The 20,163-nt window shown below is 38.2% G+C and overlaps 1 protein-coding gene across 3 annotated transcripts in view; it reads left to right on the forward strand.

Annotated features, from left to right (window-relative positions):
- ESR1 (estrogen receptor 1) overlaps nt 1-20,163 on the forward strand; it is a 376,750-nt gene that overhangs the window by 309,373 nt on the left and 47,214 nt on the right. The window lies entirely within an intron of this gene.

Consider the following 20,163-nt stretch of genomic DNA (forward strand, 5'->3'; position numbering starts at 1 on the left):
AGCAGGTGCAGTGCACGGGGAACGAGTGATCCACCCACCAGAAAAGTCAGTCTTGGGCAGGAGATCCTTTGAGTTGCTCGGGTAGCTTTGCTGGATTCCCTCCATAGCTCTCCAGGTATGCTTTGGTTTGCATGCCTGTGTGCCTCATTTGTATCTCAAGAAATGTGCTCATAACCCTTCTTTCACTCTACTTTATAGAATTGGATAAAAGAGAAAAGAAAGGGAGCCAACATTTATCGAGCTTCTTTAATCAGTACAGTACTGCACTGGACTGTCTTCTATACTATATCTCATTAATGGTATGAGAATATAGGGAAAAGGGTTTATGTTCTGATGCTGAATCCATTGGTCCTGTCCAGTTCTGAGCCCTTCATTACTCAATAGCAGATGCCAATGGACTGATTTGTAAAAGTCTTGCATTTAGCATTCTGAAAAATCCTGGGAATATGAAACTGTAAACTGTACAGGAGAAATGTTGAGGCCAAACAAAATGGAGAAATTAGCCAAAGTGCTGTTATTACTGCTTACCTGTGATTGAAAATGAATCAAAGAATTTATTAGACTAAAAATCAATTGCATTATACACTTTAAATGGGCTAATTATGTGATACGCAAATTATATCTCAGGAAAGATATTATACACACACACACACACACACACGCACATTGGAATTTCAGGAAAAGTTACTTTGACCATCAAGTGATGAAAGCATTTGTAGGAGTTCCATTGAAAAAGGTAAAGGGGCACCTGGGTGGCTCAGTTGGTTGAGCGTCCGAGACTTCGGTTCAGGTCATGATCTCACGGTTTGTGAGTTCTAGTCCCGCATTGGGCTCTGTGCTGACAGCTCAGAACCTGAAGCCTGCTTCAGATTCTGTGCCTGTCTCTCTCTCTCTCTCTCTCTTTCTCTCTCTCTCTCTCTCTCTCTGCCCCTCCCCCACTCACACTGTCTCTCTCTCTCCTTCAAAAATAAATAAACATTAAAAAAATTAAAAAAAAAAGAAAAAGGTAAAAAAAAAAAAAACCCTAAACATTCAAGCAAGGTTTCTCCTTAAAACCAAAAACAATTAAGTAGTACTATATTATAAACCTTGCTAGGCCGCAAATTTTTAACTTCTCAAGAGGAATAAGCCTGTAAACAGTAAGGATGCACTCAATGTAAAATCCACTCACTATAAAATTGCCCCAGAGGGAAAAGCATAATTCCAACCTAAGAATTAATCCTGTGTAGGAGGTTAATTTGACTTCTTACATTTTTACATGCCCCATTATTTTTGTATTTGCCGTTTGTTATTAACAATTAAACATCACCTTAACTGACTTAAAATATAATCAAATATTTGAGCAGAAATCAAGAGTCAGACACTCTAAACCAAAAGTTTAATTTTAAAATGTCTTAATATTATTTAAATCATACATGCTACACAAGAATAATCAAGCAATCTTGTTCAGATCTGCGTTAATCACAGATACCTCTCCATAGTTGGCATTGGAAAGATTCTTATTCATTTTAATGAGTCCCATTAAAAAATCCAATGATAAAGGAAGATGGCCAACTTCAAGTCTGTGTTAGTTCGGATTCAGTGTAAGTCAACTCATAGATACTTATTGAGTACCACCGTGTCTCCAGGGGTCTGCATGATACTGGAAGATATGAGAAAAAGAGATATATAAGCAGCAGACTGGTCCTCAGGGAATGTGCTATCTAGTGGTAGAATAATATTAGTATACAAACGAATGCAAGCAAAAACAAGATGTAAGCGGGCCCCACCACACCCCAATTTATTCATGTCTCGTGTATTTTCCTCCATCAGTTTCTAATGATTATGGATTCCGAGTAAAAATCAATCCTTGGTTACACTTGCATTTATGTACTGATTCACTCTTGACATTCCCATGCTAGCATAAATATACTTACTACACATTTATCTTGCCTACAATATTCTGTGATGTAGATACGTCTAAAAATGAGATCTTTCCCTATGTTGGTTCTTTTGGAGCTGGCAGGAGGGCAGCAGGAGGTTTTGGCAAAGGTTTGTCAAGGTCAATGATCACAGATTACACACCTTTGAAATATTACTTATGTCAAGGTATTAGTACTGTTTGGATATTTTCCTATTGATGACAGCTCTTAATTCTATGAGTGCATCAAGGTTTGGCTTCAGGGTAAATGAAGTCACTATGTTTGTGACTATGTTTCCATGTCCCGCTAAGAGTTAAAATTGTCTTTAGTAATAGTGCCATGGTTACATGACCTTGTGATCTCTCATTCCATTCCATTCTCCTCCCCTTCTCACTCTCCTCATCTTCCTCATCTTCCTCCTCCTCATCCTCCTCCTCTTTCCCTTCTTCTTCTTCTTCTTCTTCTTCTTCTTCTTCTTCATTATTGACTTCTCCTTGTGGGCTCTTATTACAAAGAATAAGGTTAAAGTTTCTGTTCTGATGCTTCTAGAGTCAATTTTACTCATTAAATATTCCTATTTGTTATTTAATCTGTATTTTCATTTTATCAAATGGAAAAGAGATGTAAAAAAAATACCATTAGTGTTTTCTTTGGTTTTATCCCACAGTAGAGAATCAGTTTCTTAACCTGTTTACATGATTTTTCACTTTTCATTGCCACTGATTCTAAGATCCATCATGACTTTATCATTGGAAAACAAGGTGCAAGAAACATGTTATGATGGTAAGGAACGGTTACTTACTCCATACTCCTGAGTGGAGAAGGGCTTTTCCTATATCCTCTGGGTTTGGTCAGGACAAGCAGTTGAGGCCACGGCCGAATCCACCTCAGCCTCTGAGGAGAGCAGAGCCTGAGCAAACCCTCGTTACTCCAGTGTGGGTATAGCATGGAGCCCTGAGATGAAGAAGATTTCAAGATCTGTGGTCTTGGCCGTTGAAGGGATGGCAGCGCTATGGATAGGAGTCAGGAAGACAGGGGAAAGAGTAGGTATTAGAGAAAGCTGATGTGTTTTTCCTTATTCATGTCGAGTTCAAGGTACAGGGATGAAAGTCAGAAGGTGGAAGGTGGAAGTCAGAAGAGAGATGGATATAAAAGATTTGAGTCATCTCCATAGTTAAAAGCGTGGAATGAATGTGATAAGCAGGCAAGATGGTGGAGAAGAAGGTGTCCGAAGGGCTGAGGGAAGACCTCTTAAAAGGCTGACCTTTAGGAGTTGTAAGTAGAAACAAATCCCAGCCTGCCAGCCTGGGGCTAAGGCAGAGTTTGAGAAGCAGAAGTTCGGTCTCTGATTCCAAGGGAGGGATGACTTAAAAAAAAAAAAAAAAGGTGGTGATTTTGCCAAATACCACAGAGAGGTGCACAGAACCAAGAGGAAGGGACTAAGCATTTGTTAATTAGGGATCACAGTTGTCCCCTAAAGAGGACATTTTTAGTAAAAAAGGTGGGAAAACAACAACAACCAGAGTATCAGTGCGTTCAATGAAAGTATAATGTATATAAGAGAAGATGGGCAGGAAAAATGAGAGAAAGGAAATATAAAGTAGCTTTTTGAAATTTTTGGTGGTAAAAAGTCACGGAGCTGTAGCACCCAGCAGCAGCCGCATCAAGGGAACTGCTGTCCTAGCTCCTTCCAGTGATGTCCCATGAGAATTTTTTAGTGGCATTATGGGCTAGTAGGCTATTGTTTATTCAATGTGTATCAATCGACTTATGATCCTTCTTTGGTGCTTCAGTTGTCCCGTCTGGGGCTAATAGAGTTCCTTCATGTGACTTTTGTGTCATTTTGGCATAAATCATTCATCTCTGGTGCCTCCTTAAACATGTGCCAATCCCGTCTTGTAAATTTTTTTCCCAGAGCTGGAGCCAACTCTATCTACAAGGAGCACTCATTTGTTTCAGAGAAACTGGTGTCTGGAACTCAATCTTGGCATTTGGTTTATTCACTGTTTTTGAGTTGCCATTACTTCTAGGCTTTTTCAGCGGATAAAATTAGAAAATGAGCACCTTTGAAGCTATATATTCATATCCCCATCCCATACACGAAAGTAATTATTATTTATAATATTCTGCATATTGCTTTGGAAGTTATGACATGTATGTGTATAGAGAACTTATTCCTATCCGTGATTGTTTTATATTCCATTGTGTGGAATCCCTTATTGATGAGCAGGTAGGTTCTTCCCATACTTATACTATAGACAACACCAACAAAAGGCCACAGTAGATAACTTTGTGAATAAGTCATTTTGTACTTTTCTCGGTCTGTCCTTGTGATAGATTCCTAGAAGTGGGGTTACTGGGTCAAAAGATACATGTAAACACATCACTTATCATCAAGGAAATGCAGATCAAAACTGCAATGAGATAAAATCTCACACCTGTCAGAATGGCTAACATTAACAACACAAGAAACAACAAGTGTTGGCAAGGATGTAGAAAAGGGGGAACCCTCTTACACTGTTGGTGGGAATGCAAATTTGCACAGCCATTGTAGAAAGCAGTATGGACATTCCTCAAAAAAAAAAAAAAAAAATAGAACTACCCTATGATCCAGGAATCACAGTATTGGGTATTTACCCCCAAAATACAAGAACACTAATTCAAAGGATACTTGCACACCTATGTTTATTGCAGCATTATGTACAATAGCCAAACTATGGAAGCATCCCAAGTGTCCATCGATAGATGAATGGATAAAGAAGGCGTGATATTTTATATATATATATATATATATATATATATATGAATATTATTCATCCATCAAAAAGAATGAAATCTTTCCATTTGCAACAACATGGATAGTGCTGGAATGTACAATGCTAAGCAAAATAAGTAAGTCAGAAAAGATAAATATCATAAGATCTCCCTCATATGCAGAATTTAAGAAACAAATGAGCAAAGGAAAAAAAAAAAGGGAGATAGAGACAAACCAAGAAACAAGCAATTATAGAGAACAAACTGATGGTTGCCAGACAAGTGGTGTGTGAGGGGATGGGGGAAATTGGGGATAGAATTCAAAGAGTACACTTAGGATGAAATAAAATAAAATAAATGATAAAAAAGGTACATGCATACCTAATTTTGTTAGATATTTGAAATTTTACTTACTGCCTATGGAACTGTGTCATTGTGCTTTCCCACCAACCATGTGTAAGAGGCCTTGTCTTGGGGCGCCTGGGTGGCTCAGTCGGTTAAGCATCCAACTTCGGCTCAGGTCATGATCTCACGGTCCGTGGGTTCGAGCCCCGCGTCGGGCTCTGTGCTGCCGGCTCAGAGCCTGGAGCCTGTTTCCGATTCTGTGTCTCCCTCTCTCTGTGACCCTCCCCCGTTCATGCTCTGTCTCTCTCTGTCTCAAAAATAATAAACGTGAAAAAAAATTTTTTTTTTTTTTTAAAAAGAGGCCTTGTCTCTCCACAGCCTCTCCAACAGAATATGTTGTCAAACTTTTGGATTTTTGCCAATCTGATAGGTAAGAAGTATCTCAGAATGGTCTTAATTACATTTCCTTTTATTTTTGAATAAAGTTAAGCATCTTATTTATGTTGAAAGGCCTTTTCATCTATTCTTCTGTGAACTGTGTATTCACATTTTTGGCTATTTGGTACCAGCTTGTTTTTTCCTTGATTTTTAGGAGCTGTGTGTATGTGAGAGACAGACTAGCTTTTCTCAGTATAAATTGCCAACATCTTTTCTCAGTTTCTTATTTGCCTTTAAAGTGTTTATGGAGGATTTTGCCATGCAAAAAGCTTTTGTAAGTTAAGTTTTATAACAAAAGTACATTAATCTTTTACCTTATTGGAAGGGTTTCCTTGCCCCGAAGTCAAAATTATATTCTGTTATAATTATATACTTCTGCTTGCTTTTAGTACTCTTTACTCTTATGTCTTGGGTCTATCCATTTTGAATTTATCTTGATATACAGTGTGATTAAGATTGATTTTTATACATTTTGCCAAATAACTTTTCAGTATTGCCAACACCATTTATAAAGTTTCAATTATTTTTTCAAGTGATTTGAGATGCATCCTTAATTACATGCTTGATTTCTTCATAAACTTCCAAGTCCTTTTATGAAATTTTACATATCTTCTATGGTTTATCTACTTATGAATCAATATCACAGAGCTTTATTTATGGAAGCTCCAGATTGGGTTTTAATCCTGGTCAGGCTGTATTTCCATTGCTGCCTGCTGATTTTTCAGGGGGTTACAGGTGATTCTCCCTGGTTTCTTACAGGTGATCGTTAGCATTAACTTGTGGCACTCCAAAAGAAAAACTTTTGGTAATTTTATTAGGATCATGTTAAATATAAATGGGCTTAAGGAGTATTGATGTCTTTGTGAGGTTGAATCTTTCTAAGAACAGGTATGCCTCTCATGTGTTCAGATTTTATATTCATGTATCTTTCCAGAAGTGTTTTCATGTATCCTTATATATATTTTGCACATATTTTTGAGATTATGCCTTGCTATTATATATATATAATATTAATATAAATAAATATACATATTGTTTGCACATCTGTAGATACCTGATATTTACATATTATTTCTGTAGACTACTACTGAATTCACTTACTGTTTAGAGTAGTTTTTCCATTAATTTCAATAGGCTTTCTTAATATGTAATCATACCATCTGTGAATGAATAGAGATTAGAGACTGTTTTATCTCTTCCTTTCTATCCCTAAGCATTGAGGTGTTTTTTTCTTATCTAGCTGTATTGAGTAATACCTCTAATACATCGTAAAAATAGCAAAGTAGGCACCAGTCTCCTCATTCCTATAGAATCACATTCCAAGAGTTTCTATGGATTTCTATGGTATTAGGTGTTTTTGTTAGGAATGAAGGTTATTGTTTTTGCTTTAAAATTCATAAGAAAATTTGGTATAAAATTGTCTCTTTGTGTAGTCTTTATAAGTTTTTGTTATCGGTGTTACACATGCCTCACAAAACTGGTTTGGAAATTTTCTTTTCTGTGCTCTGAAAAGTTTCAGTAGCATTGGGATTATTTGATCTTTAAAACTTCAAATTTTGATAGAATTCCCTTTCAAGATCTTCTGGACCCAGTGGCTTTCTGGAAACGAATTCTTCTGTAGTAATTCGTATCTTTTGACTTTTTATCTCTTCTGGAGTCAGTTTTGGTGAATAAATCTGATAAAGTTATTCATTTTATTGAGTTTTTCAAACCTATTGCATTGAACTGGACAAAGTAGTTTCTAATGATTTTTAAATTTTTTTCTTTGGCTTGATGGTTACTTCCACCTTGTAATTTATTTTGTGTCTGTAGCCTTCTTTTAGAAAACTTAGGTCAGCTAGTGGTTTCTCTATTTTGTCAGTTCTTTTCCCTAAAAGACTAGCTTAAAATTTTCTTTGATTAGTTCTGCCAGTTTTCTACTTTCTAACTCATCATTATATTGTTAGCTTTATTAAGACCTTCCTTTTGCTTTAGTCAGTTAACTTTGTAATTCTTTCTCTCACTTTTTGAATTGATTTTAAGATTGTTTATTTTCATTTCATAATATAGTCAATGCAAAGAGTTTTCTCAAAGGTCTGCTTTAGTTATGTCCCATAGATTCTTTTTTCCCCCATAGATTCTATGTTGCTTTTATTATCCTTATTTTCTAAAAATTCAGGAATTTCACATTTTATTTTCCTTTTCATTCAAGAGGTGTTTAATAAACAGTTTAATTTCCAGGCTTAAAGGGTAATTTTTGTTTTTGTTTGTTATTAATAAACATTTGTTTTGCTTTGGAATCAAAGAGTACTGCTTATATTATTTCAGTTATTCTTGGAACTTATTAAAGTTTTTTTTGTAACCTAATGTAATTTCAGTTTTTTTTTTTTTAATTTTTTTTTTTTCAACGTTTATTTATTTTTCGGACAGAGAGACACAGAGCATGAACGGGGGAGGGGCAGAGAGAGAGGGAGACACAGAATCGGAAACAGGCTCCAGGCTCTGAGCCATCAGCCCAGAGCCCGACGCGGGGCTCGAACTCACGGACCGCGAGATCGTGACCTGGCTGAAGTCGGACGCTTAACCGACTGCGCCACCCAGGCGCCCCAATTTCAGTTTTTCATATACACAGTGTTCCATATACACTTGTTATGAAAGTCCATGTACTCTTATTAAGGTAGAACGTAAAGTATCTGCTTGGCTGTGTTTATTTCTTATCCATCATTTATCTTATTCATCATTTCTACTTAATGAGAATCCATGACCTTTTTTCTTACAGATACTTATATTTGTTTTATCTTTATTGCCCAGTGTAGATTTTTGTGTTGCAAAGTTTTTTATTCATTTGCTCTTTTCTCTGCATTGAATTTTACCATCTAATATCAAGATCATGACCCTGGGGTCTTTTTGTTTTCACTTACTTAATATATTATTTTCATTCTTGATTTTTAATACCTGACTATCTTTGCTTTAGGTCTCTATTTTATAGAGTCTATATAAGTTGGACTTTAATAGTAAATTAGATTGGATTTTACTTCATAATAATTGGATTTTACTTTAACAGTCAAGCTGGGAATTTTTTTTTTTTAATTTTTTTTTTCAACATTTTTATTTATTTTTGGGACAGAGAGAGACAGAGCATGAACGGGGATGGGGGGGGGGGTAGAGAGAGAGGGAGACACAGAATCGGAAACAGGCTCCAGGCTCTGAGCCATCAGCCCAGAGCCGGATGCCGGGCTCGAACTCCGGACCGCGAGATCGTGACCTGGCTGAAGTCAGACGCGTAACCGACTGCGCCACCCAGGCGCCCCGTGCTGGGAATATTTTTAATAGATGAGTAAAGCCAACGTATATTTATTGATACAACCCCTATATTTGATTCAAATTCTGAGTTCTGTTATTTTATGTTTCCCACATATTAAAAGGTCTCTTTGCTATTTTTGTCTATTTTCTTTTGTTGTTAGGTCTTTTGCATTTTTGGTTTTGGTTGTTAGATTTGTATATATTTAGTCAGTTCTTCCTTTAGAAACTGTTTATTTGCTACTTTGAGCAGTAGTGAAATTAGCTAGCAATTTAACATCCTCAACCATGGTCCAAGTTTTTAGCGGCTAGGATTATTTTAGTGTTAAACTTTGTAGTGTTACATATACTTAAGCTTTACAGATATTATCAACTTATTCACCTAATACCTATGAGGTAATTATTAGCTAATAATGCCTATGACTCTTCCCTTTTCATCATTTGTATTTTTATACACTGTTAGAACTTATGATAGATGCTTTTTTTTGTAACACCTAACCCCAATTTTTAGCGTTAACTATCATTAACATATTTAATGACCACTCTCAGACCATATGCTGAAGGTTTTCTAATCTTTCTGTTTTGATTTGTCTGGGGCCTCATTTATCAGGAAAGGTTCACGAGGACACTTTTTTAGTTTTAAAATGTTTATAATTGTTTTTCTGTGTCCTTTATGTGGAAAGTTTGGCTATATATAAAGTCTTTGGCTCACATTTTCCCTCAAGTATTTTTTAACGATTGCTCCATTGTTTTCTAGTGTGAAATGTTGCTGGCAAGAAGTTGGATGGCAGTCTGGTTTTCTTTTCCTTCTTAGTGATTTGGATGCTGTCTGAATGCTACAGTTTTTTTCCCCCCATGGACTTAAATTTTTAGTAACCTTATGAAGCTATATATATCTTTGCTGACCATTTTCAGTCAATTTTCCTGGGTACCTGGTGTGGCTTTTGAATACATAGATTGAAATCTTTTACTCCTTGACTTTCTTAATTTATAGTTTTAAATAATGGTTTAGCTACATTGTTTTGGTTTACTTCTTTAGGGGCCCATTTAAACACGCAAAGGATACTTTTTACCCCTAGTTCCTATTTGTGACTTTCTGTTAAATCCTTTTACTCTTTTCCTTCACTCTTTATCTATGCATCCTTTGTCCCCCACATCATGCTGCCCATACAGCCTATTTGCTGTTATGTCCTGTCTGATCTAGGCTATTTCTGAATGTTTTCCCTCGATTGTCAGATTTATTTCTAAAATGTCTCAGTTCTTGTTTTGTTTCTGTTGCCTGACCATATCATTTCTATATTTTCTGTTTATAATATGTGCATCTACTCAAAGCTTTTGGCATTGTCTTCAGTATTTTTAATTCTGAAATATAAAGCTACAGTTTTCATTTATTCTGTGGATAGCAGTACCTCCAAGAGCTGAATTGTCACAGACCCCAGTGAAGCATAGGTCTCAACACACCAGGTTTTTACTAACACCTAGCAAAGGATCCAAGCTAAAGATGGCCCATGCTACTCAGTTTCTGTATTTTGTTAGTCATGAAGAAAAAAAGCCTATGAGATTAGGTTCCATTTGTTAGCAGCTGCATCCCATAAAATAAAAAATCCCAGGTTTTTGTTTTTTACCATGAGCAATTTAGACAGACTTGATACATCCAGTTTAAAACAGTCTTAGATAGGAACTTGCCTTGTTATCTTTCTGACATTCAATTCCAGAAGAATGTTTATAAGGTCCAGTTAATCAACATACAAATCTATTTCTTTACATTAGCAACAAACACAAAATTAAAATATATACGTAATATATTATACATATATAATTAAATATTACATACTTATATATATATATTTAGAATAATTTATAAGTTATATATCCTTTTTATAGTAGTAATAGAAACTATAATGTGTTTTGGAATGAATTTAATAACAAAATGGCAGGAGCTCTTTAGAGACAGTTAGGTACCTCTATTAAAAGACATTGAGAATATAAAGCATTAAAAAGAAAGCTATACTATGTTTATGGCTAGGAAGTTTCATTATTGAAAATGTATCAATTCACCACAAATTGATCTATAACTTCAGTGCATTTCCAATCATAATTCTGGGTTTATTGTAAAATATATGTGGTAAAAGTCAAAGACCAAGTTAGCCCAAATGCTTTTGAAGGCTGGAATTAAAGTGGGGAAGTTGGGTAAAAAACCTCTAATAACTAAGCTACAACGTCATAAGGCTATTATATTTAAGACAATGTGGTATGGCATAGAAATAAACACATTGGCTGATGGAATAGGAAAGAGAGCTCAGAAACTGACATTTATGAACAACTGACCTATGAGAGAGAGAACATTGAGATTTTAAGGGAAAAGAAGAACAATTTCAGTAATGGTCCTGGAACAACTGGGTACCTATATAGAAAAATAAATAAACAAATCTGATCCTCCTTCATAACATGTGAGCAAATTAATTCCAGATGAATGAAGGACTTAATTGAGAGACGAAGGTAGAATTTTTATAAGAAAATGTAAGAAAATGTCTATCTCAGGGTTGGAAATTATGTCCGGAAAAATGAGGCAAAAAGTACTAGCTGTGAAAGAAATATTGATAAAATTGATCCCTCTACAATTAACAGGGTTTATAAAGAAAATAAAAAGAAGGTAGGTTGTAGATAAATGGCTATTCATTTTTTATTATGCTTTACAAAACATATATATTGTTAAAATTCTTTTGTGTGAATCAAATATTACACTGAAACTATAGTAAAGAAAGAGAACAATCTGAACAGCCCACAGCATCATTCTCTTTACATCCATCATCAGCAAAGTCAGGAACCTGCATCATTTTAAGTTTTCTGAAATGTGAAATGAAAATACATGTGGAGGGCCCTCACAGATGCATTTAGAGATTGTATGCTCAGGAAAATGGAATTGAAATGTTTTAGTAAGAGTCATGGGCCCAATCCTTGAAATAGATGTTGGTTGAGTTTTCTATAGTATGTAATTACAACACAATAAGACTCAAAAGCATTTCAATAAAGTGTGGGTAGAAGAGAAGCATGCTAGTTCAAGGGCTTCATTAGCTTTCTGCAGACTGGAGCTCTCCAAGCCCTTGGGAGGAACCCTGTTTACCTTGGTTCAGAATCAATTGTAGCCATCCTTGAGGCCTGGGAGGTCAGAGTGCAGCATGGAGTCCTTGGGAATACATTGGGTAGGGGAAAAGGGATAAAAATGTTTTTCTAAAAGCCCAAGGATGGGCTCAAGTTTTGTTTACCACTTGTTTCCAGAACAAACGCTATAGTGCCAACCACTGACGAGATGATAGGATTATACTTCAGTCCCTACTTTAGTTTCTTAAAGAAGTTTCTGGTAACTTAGAGTAATGACATTGGCCCAGTTTAGTGTTATTCTGTTAGACTAAAGATATAATTTCTGTGTGTACTGTGGCCTGAAGCTTTGGAAATATTTAATAAGGGGAAAGAGAAAATGAAAGAGAGGGAGATATCATAAAAACAAATGAACAAACCGAAGGCCAAAATGTTGCCCTTTATGGTAAGGATGATGAGAAAGACACATTCACCCATAAATGACACATAGATCGTCTTCATTTCTTTCCTGAAAATGTCAGTATATATGACTCTGCTCCGAGTAGAACAGGTTCATACGGCCTTTGAAGTCACATAGATGATGTTGAGCCTTGCTGTTAATGAAACCCAGTGAAATTTTCTTAATTTTCATTTCAGTTTCTTTTTTTTTTTAATTTTTTTTCAACGTTTATTTATTTTTGGGACAGAGAGAGACAGAGCATGAATGGGGGGGGGGGGCAGAGAGAGAGGGAGACACAGAATCGGAAACAGGCTCCAGGCTCTGAGCTATCAGCCCAGAGCCCGACGCGGGGCTCGGACTCCCGGACCGCGAGATCGTGACCTGGCTGAAGTCGGACGCTTAACCGACTGCGCCACCCAGGCGCCCCATTCATTTCAGTTTCTAATAAGCATTCATGACCTTTCCCTCTGATAGATCGCATTGCTTAAAAAAGGCCTCAGCATCAACCCTTCTAGAAAAAAAGGGTAAGTCTTCAGTGTGATAATGATTCTACATTATGTGTCATGATCATGCTTTATAATGTGCTATCCCACACATTCTCTCACTTATCCTTAGGACAGCTCTTTGAGGATATCAAGATAGACATTATAATGTTCATCTTCCCTTCGGGAAAATTATTTACATCCGTTAAGGTATCTGCTTACGATCGCAAGGCTAGTTAGTGGCAGGAACCAAGACTCCTTACTCCAATTCCATTGCTTTCTCACTGTACCATAAATAAGTGGTGCTGATTATTAACATCAACATTTTCCTACGCATTAAGAATATAGAGGTAAATAAAATACAACCCTGTCCTCCGAATGTCTATAATCTATTGAGGGGAAAAGGACATTACATGACTATATAAGGCTTCATGTGTCCATAAAAAGTAGACAAATACCAAATGAGGGGAAGAAGCGGTGTGTCTGTAGGTGCACACATAGTCCAGGCCTAATTTTGGGAAAAGTGGCACAGGGAGTAGTAGATGGCAAAGCGTAGGGTTATTTACTGTGGGCAAATGTATGGTTCACTCCCAGGGTGCAGGAAGAAGTGCTGTGGAGTCTTCAATCCATGAATCTGGGGCCGAGCTTCCGTGTCTCAGTCCCAGGACAGGCATGGCGCACTTGATCATTAATCCCACCTTGGAACCTGTTGAGAAGAGAGTTGTAGGAATCTTTAAAGTCTCAACACAGCAGTAGCGTGGAGATCAACCAGGCCACGGTTCTCCACCCTCGTGTTCAGATCCACAGATGCGTGTGTGACGAGGCTCCCGGAGAGAAGGAGGGTTCAGCCCGGGAGAGGGCACAAAAGAGAGTGAAGGCACACGAACGCGAGCTCAGCTGGATGGTTGTGGAGGGGCCGTCGTGTGTGATGTCTGAGAGCCCAGGCTCTGGAGCCAGACTGCAGATTGGCTATTAACTACCTGTGACTTGGGGCAGTCACTTGACTTTTCCATGCTTCAATTTCTTTTTCTGTAATCATAATATCCTTTTCATGGAATTTGATAAGGATTCGATGAGTGGATGTCAAGTGCTTAGACCGCGCTTGTTAGCACACAGTGAGAAGAGATATTGTGACTCTGTTCCTATTGTTTGGATTGATAGCGGAGCTAAACTGCATCATGGCCTGATGTGTGAGATTCCGTTGGTGCCAAGAAAAGAGTAACCGTATCTTAAGAAGTTTCGTCACCAAAAGTGGAGCTAAGTAATGAAAGAGAGTGAGTAAATGCTTTTACCTTCTTTGCAGATGTTAGTAAGTCTAGGTAACGTTGATTCTATGAGGTGTTATTTTGGGGACTTACCTTATCTGCACTTACAAAGTCACTGCATCATTATTTAAGAACGGAAATAGCTTTTAAGACTTAGGGTGGTCCTCTTCAAACTGGTCTTCCGTGGGTCTTTCCAAGGAGATGGCTAAGGGGTGGCCTTGGAGGAAGGTACGAGTGGGTCTCTGGGACATGCTCACAGTTCTCCCAAAGCAGAGGCACTTTATTCTGTTTTATAATTGGAGAATTGCATATATTATTTAATCAGGATACCACTTTTAAGAATGGTTTGAATGCCATTGATGGGTTCCGGCCTCCTTGCTTACAGATGAAGAAATGGAATTGCAGAAAGGGGAAGCGATTTGCCCACATTTGCCCAAATGGAATCGCAGAAAGGGGCTGTGATTTGCACAGCCATTTACTGACAGAGGGGGGCCGAGAACACAGATCCGCCTTTCCTGGTACAGCACTGGTTACATGATGCTACCAATTGCAGCCCAGTGCACGGTGGCTACCTTTCTCAGATTTTAGTAAAACCCAGAGAAAAATGTAAAAATCCACTTCTCTGAGCACCTAAATGCAAAAGCTACGAGAAACAGCTGCCAATAACTTGGCAGATACATATCCACTGCCTTCACCACGCTGGAAGCAGCTGTTGGTATCACTTACCCTTCTTGAAATAGATACGTTTATGTCCAAATTTTCCTTTGATTCAAACTTAGATTCGGAAACATTACATGAAGTTATTAGAAAGTGGAAATTATATGGTTTACTCGAGGCAAAGATTGTTGATAATAAAAGAAATTGACGAAGGGAACAAAAGCACTCCAAAAGAACGGTAAACATTAAAGAAAGATGCATTCACTAGGCAGGATTGTTTCAAATGTGAGCTAAAAAGTCCTGGTAGCTTTGGTTAACTCTATTCATGGGCCTCGTTTGTTTCACTGGCTTTTAGGGGAAGCTGTTATTCTCTTCATGGTGGCAGTTATAATTTTAGTATGAAAAGGCTAAGATTCCAAGAGGAAGGTGGTGCTCAGGTCACTTCTGATTCTACTTTATTAATTCAAATTTCTTGGATTGTTTGGCAAAAGGGCATGCGTTTGTTGGTCTTAAATGGATTTCAAAGTCAGAACAGTATTTCCTAACCTTGAAAACAACCATTAAAATAACTACCTTCTTCTATTTCTTATCCTAATGAAAAACACGAAACATTTCTCTTCTAAAAATGGAGTCTGGATTGCCTCAAAACATCTCAGGCCTCAGTTCCATGTGACCTCCTCAAGGACCCGTCTAAGCTACATAAGGTGGCCCTTTACCAATTCACCTGCCATTCCCTGTTTTAATTCCTGAAAGCACTTATCACAATCCAGGATTATTTTGTCTATATTTATTTCTTATCTGATTCCACCACTCGAGTGGAAGCGTCAGGCAAATTAGGGACTTAGACTAACTTGCATAGTGCTTGGGATAAATCCCAAATGGATGAGTAACTAGAATCCCTGTGAGAATTCTAGGCCATTGTTTTAGTTATTGGAATTCCAACACTCTGTACCAGATATGTGCCATTTGTCTTAAAGGATAGAGAATAGATGAAGGTTTCATATCAAAAAAAAAAAGGGAAAGAAAAGAATTGTGTTTTCTTCAGGCACTTCAATGGCCATGACTGACTGTGGTGTATTTTGTTTGGTTTTTGTGTGCATGAGAACTTTTGCAACTGGGATGACCAGGTTAAGAAATATGAATTTTGTTTTCTTCTTGCTGTAGAGACTTGAGGGAATATTCGCCCTGTGAGTCTCATCTTTGGTCACCCTTCTCTTAAATTCTTTCAGGAATTCTCATGAAAGTGCTGTGCCCTCTTTTGGCCTGGGGATAAAGACCACCTTGCTGAGCAAAGCCTGAGGCCCAGTTTTTTGTGTTTGCTTCTTCAGTCTCATCCAGGACCACTTGTGCCTGGGACCACCGAGTTCCAGAGTTTCAGGATGTTGACCTACTCTTAGTTTCTCAAACTCATCAAGCATTTTCTTGCTTCTAAAACCTAAACACAAGTCTCTCTCTTTGGTACATTCTTGCCAGTTTTTGTCCCGTCTAACTCCTAGTTCTTTGAATTCCGGATTAAATGTCATGTCCTCAAAGAGGCCTTCTCTGACACCCACATTCCCCTTACCTATCATACTTCCCTTGTTATACTCTCATTAGACCCCATACTCTTCCTTCTTGGAACTTGTTGCAGTTAATAGTTTTATTTTATTCTATTGTTGTGTGTGTGTGTGTGTGTGTGTGTGTGTGTGTTTCATATCTGTCTACCTTACTAAACTTGATACTGCAGTAGGGCAATGTTGTGCTCATTGTTATACCCCCAACACAACTCAGTGCCTACAACGGTAGGTAGATTCTGACTCCATAAATATTTATGAATAAAATTGATCTTTGAGTTTTTAGGGTCTAACACAGACTGACGTATACAATGGACTCAAAAAAAAAATGGCGCACAGCTAAAAGGGAGTTAATGAAGACATGAGGTGTTGATTGTATTTTCTTTATGGAGAAACAATGAATGGCTTATCAAAGGTAGAAACGCTGTTCTCACATCCAAGCATGGTGGCGCTCTCTCTGTTCGCTCGTTTACCTTCACTCCCATTAACAGAATCAGCTCCTCTAAGTACAGTGGAGAAAAACTACCTATTTGCTTGTTTGTATAATTCCAAAACATCCAAATGAAAAATGAATAACCGAGGCATTCTTCTTTATGTTTTATGTACTTGATTATCGGTATCTTAAAAGATTGATTGAATCTCTTTTCAGCTGGGTATTTGAGTAGACACAGCCATTGGAGTATTTTCCTCTGGGGACCTGCTTTAGCTTTTAAACTGTACACACTGAACAAGCAAACTTGAGTGGATCATTATCTAAAAGTATAGAATTCCATCTTCCTTTGACAAATCATTCAAACCTAGAAGTGTGTTTTTCACATTCTGACAGAAGCCTCTGTGATCGCCAACTCTAACCTCCTTTCTCGCCACTTTAGCACCCAAAAGTATAGGAAAAGAGAACATGTTAGGGTGTGTTCTATTTATTAGAAAATATCTCTTGGTTTAAAAACTGTTTTGCCTATTGGCCTCCTGATGTGGGAAAAGTAAATAGCAAAGAGTTACTTAGAGTCTTACTCCTGTATGACAGATAGCTTAATAAAGATAAATGGACGTGAGGTGACTAAGTGTCGGAAGCTAATATCTGGACACGTCTCTCAGGGGGGGTCAAGCTAATGTTTCCTGTGTAATTTTCATGACAACCATTTGCACTGGCATGATAAAAAAGAGTCTGAATCCTTCTGGGTGAGTAATAGGTGTATCAATTATCTGTACGCTGGCACCAGGTTTGAAAGGGAGGCTCACAACAAATTTTGCAAAGCTGGAGCCCACCCCTGGAGACAGATATAAAAAGAGAGGAGGAGGGAATGAGAGTCCCCAGGCCCTGTGTCGGGGCATGAGTAGGGGGCATGGGTAGGGCCTTCATTCTGGAAGGGATTGGGTCTGAAGTGTGGGTGGCCTCGTAACTATAGCAGCCTCTTCCATACGTAAGTCATCATTTTTTACCTTGAGGTAAAAATCTCCCAAGGACACTGCCTGAGAGAAATACTCACCCTTTTCTTTGATTTAAACAAGACTGGTCTTCTTTATGCTGAAAGAATTTTTTTGGCTTTTCCCTCCTCTCATTGGAAGTCCATTTCCTGGGCACCAGTGTTGTTTGGTTATGTTTAAAATGAAAACAGCAACAGCAACAAAGCCATATATGGATTTAAGCTAAGAGAAGCAGAGGGCTCAAAACGTTCTTTTTAGACTCACACATCCCAACTTCTTCAGCAAGATCTGCTTCACTTGGAATGTGGCTTCTGAGAACTTTACATTTCTGAAATGCTGCTAAATTGCTCTGTGCATTTATCCCTCAAACACTCAGTGAAGAGAATGCTGGCTCTCAGTCTCATAGCAACTCTTCTCAAGGAAATGGACCCAAATCCATTTCCCCTTGCAATCTAATCCTTCTATGAGTCAGACAACATGGTGTTTAGCTCCATTTTTCAGAATAACTCTAAGAGGATGGTCTTCTGGCCATATTCTTAAGATTTGCCTTATTGGTTTTTGTTCCATTTTATCCCCCTATAATTCTCTGCCTAAACGGTACCCTTCTTGAAAAGAATGGCATCTTTTGCTAGTTATTATCATGTTTTAGCTCATTTGCCTTGAAATATAGCATGTGATAAAGGACACTAACATATAAAGCACGGAATTTGGCCAAACACCACGAGGTTTACATGTTGACAGGTGGGCAGAGGGAAGGCTGGGCATGAGAGAAATAAGCCTTCCTCTTAGAGAATTTGTGGTGCCTATTCTGGGAGTCTTCAGATCACTGCATTTGTTTGGAGTAGTCTTACAAGGAAAAGACCTGACACTTGGGAGGTCTTCGAAGAGTCAGAAACAAATGAGTTCCAGGAGATTTTTATTTTTATTTTTTTATTTTTTAAAAGATATTTTTAAAGTTTATTTATTTTGAGAGAGAGAGAGCACATGGAGCAAAGGGGGGGGAGAGGGAGAGGGAGAGGGAGAGGGAGAGGGAGAGGGAGAGAGAGAGAGAGAGAGAGAGAGGGAGAGAGAGAATCCCAAGCAGGCTCCACACTATTGGCACCATCAGCACAGAGCCTGATGTGGGGATCGAACTCACGAACTGTGAGGTTGTGACCTGAGCCGAAATCAAGAGCTGGACACTTAACTAACTGAGCCACCCAGGTGCCCCAGCCCTGAGAAATTTTTTAAAACAGATCTTTTGTCAATTCTTAATCAGCTACTTAATACTGTGCTTTGTTATAATGACAGGGGCATTGGTCTCAGTGTTCTTAAGGTTCTACATTCCAGCTATTCGGTTTCGTCTCTCCTTTCATATATGCCACTCACTGGAAACGCTACCACCAGCAACATCTTAAATTGGAAGCTCACTCTCCAGGATATAGTCTCTGTAGCTCCTGCTTCCACTATCCCTTCTTCCTACTGGACCTATTCTTTGTCTTTGATACTTAACACCTCCTATTCTTGATTACAAACAGTTTTCTGATTTTATTTTCCTCCTGGTCCATCTTAAGCCCCATAATCAGGCACTGCAAACTACCCTCTAGAATCTCTGTCCCCTCAACTTTTCTCCATCCTTAAAGAGTCAGTTTGCTTACTTCAGTGCCTATCCACCATCTACTTATTTCCCTTTCAGCCCCAGGCTACTCAGCACTGCTAGAAAAGGCCAAGATACCATCTTGATCTGGCCCAAACCCATGCTTGTCTTCCTTGAACCAATATGTAGAGATTGTTCGGTACTTCTTCACATCTTCCTCCCTGGTTCTCTTCCATCTTCCGCACTGGTCCTCTCGTGTGTCTCCCGCAGACTTGTCTTCCTTTCAGGCAGTATTCCCCATCATGGTGTCTGCTCCTCTCTCTCTGCTCTCAGACACTCTCCAGTGGCAGCCCCCAGAGCTGAATCTCTAGACTCAGAGGTTTTTCTGAGCTTCATTCAGGTCTCTGAGATCTCTTAGGACACCCTGTAGCCATCTCAGACTTCTGTCCCACATAGGGCTCCCTGTTCTTCATTCCCCGAACACCTAGTTTTCTTCCTCCTTCATGCCACGAATCACAACTGTATCAAATTATTCCTTTTTTTCTTTTTCTTTTTAACTATCTGCCTCCTAAGTAGATTGTAAGTTCTTTTGAGGCAGGTACATTCCTATCTTGCTCATCACTACATTCTCACCACCCGACATGGGCACATCATTGGTGCTCAATAAATTCATTGAATACAGGACCATGTATACAGCAGACATGAACAAAGCATGGCCTATAGGCCAAATCCAGTCTGCTATTATTTTTGTAAATAAAGTTTTATTGGGACACAGTCATGCTCATTGGTTACATATTGTCTGTGGCTGTTTTCACCATAAAGTGTTGAGTCAGTGTAGAAGAGACTGTATTGCCCATAAAGTCTAAATTATCTACCCTCTGGTCTTATAGAGAAAGCATTTGCTGACCACTGATATAAACTATACTCTCAGAGCACAGAGGAAGAGTATA

This window comes from Prionailurus bengalensis, chromosome B2 (assembly GCF_016509475.1).
Source record: "Prionailurus bengalensis isolate Pbe53 chromosome B2, Fcat_Pben_1.1_paternal_pri, whole genome shotgun sequence".
Lineage (NCBI taxonomy): Eukaryota > Metazoa > Chordata > Mammalia > Carnivora > Felidae > Prionailurus > Prionailurus bengalensis.